We start from the raw sequence: 1558 nt of genomic DNA on the forward strand, positions 1-1558 counted from the left end.
GATAGTAAGATGTGCTTCACATAAAAACAATCAAGTGGCTAAGAGGAGATCTGGCCCTGTACAACAGAAAGATTAGGAAGCAAAACGTGAATAAGTCCTATATTCCAGAAGCTACCCAAATGTATGAGCAAAGACAGCATACCCATAATATAGCTCACTTAGGTTCCTTCTTTATGACACATAATTCCTTAATTATCCATTTGTGAAATAAGAACAAACATTAAGAAATGTGAAATCCAAATTGCATTCATTTTCACAATATCAATACTAAACTCAAGACAGCAACTTCATCAAATATAAATGTTTCAAAAGTAAAAGGCAATCTTAATTTTTTTTATCCTATGAATAGGGTCTGCAAAAATAGGTAAATTATTTTACTGTACTTGCAGGAGATTAGGTCTCAGCCTGCACGGAAGGAGCAAAGCAACAAAAAACAACAAACAAATACTACTAGGAGTAATGCCCATACATATCAAACTATCTAGGTGAACCATGTTTTACTTATGTAGCAAATCTATTAAATAACCAGCATATGGAAGCTTATACCTCATGCGAGAGAATTACCAAATTAACTATACATCTATTAGAAGTCTCTAAACCCCACTCCCCAAACAATTTTAGTACACCTACCAAGTACTGTAGGTCATTTAAAAAAACAGAAATAAAACATACATCAGCCTTTGTAATTAAGCATTTTTCATAACATATAAACAGTGTTCAGATATAAACTGTTAACTAAATATTTTTTCTAAATATGATTTATGTAATCAAGACTTTCTTAAACAAAGACACATCTTAGGAATATGATCTGTACAAACTTACAGTAGTGTAAGACTGTTCTATACATCAGTGTCTCTTTTGCTATCTCGTATACAGGGTTATCGTTACCATCTTTCTAAATTCCATATACATGCGTTAGTATACTGTATTTATGTTTTTCCTTCTGGCTTACTTCACTCTGTATAATAGTCTCCAGTTTCATCCACCTCATTAGAACTGATTCAAATGTATTCTTTTTAATGGCTGAGTAATACTCCATTGTGTATATGTACCACAGCTTTCTTATCCATTCATCTGCTGATGGACATCTAGGTTGCTTCCATGTCCTGGCTATTATAAACAGTGCTGCGATGAACATTGGGGTACACGTATCTCTTTCCCTTCTGGTTTCCTCAGTGTGTATGCCCAGCAGTGGGATTGCTGGATCATAAGGCAGTTCTATTTCCAGTTTTTTAAGGAATCTCCAGTGGGAGATTTTGGATCGCAGCCATTCTGACTGGTGTGAAATGGTACCTCATAGTGGTTTTGATTTGCATTTCTCTGATAAAGAGTGATGTTGAACATTTGCAGATGACATGATCCTCTATATAGAAAACCCTAAAGACTCCACCAGAAAATTACTAGAACTAATTAATGATTATAGTAAAGTTGCAGGATATAAAATCAACACACAGAAATCCCTTGCATTCCTATACACTAATAATGAGAAAACAGAAAGAGAAATTAAGGAAACAATTCCATTCACCATTGCAACGAAGAGAATAAAATACTTAGGAAT

The sequence above is a fragment of the Bison bison genome, unplaced genomic scaffold, assembly GCF_000754665.1.
Source record: "Bison bison bison isolate TAMUID 2011002044 unplaced genomic scaffold, Bison_UMD1.0 scf7180017864145, whole genome shotgun sequence".
Lineage (NCBI taxonomy): Eukaryota > Metazoa > Chordata > Mammalia > Artiodactyla > Bovidae > Bison > Bison bison.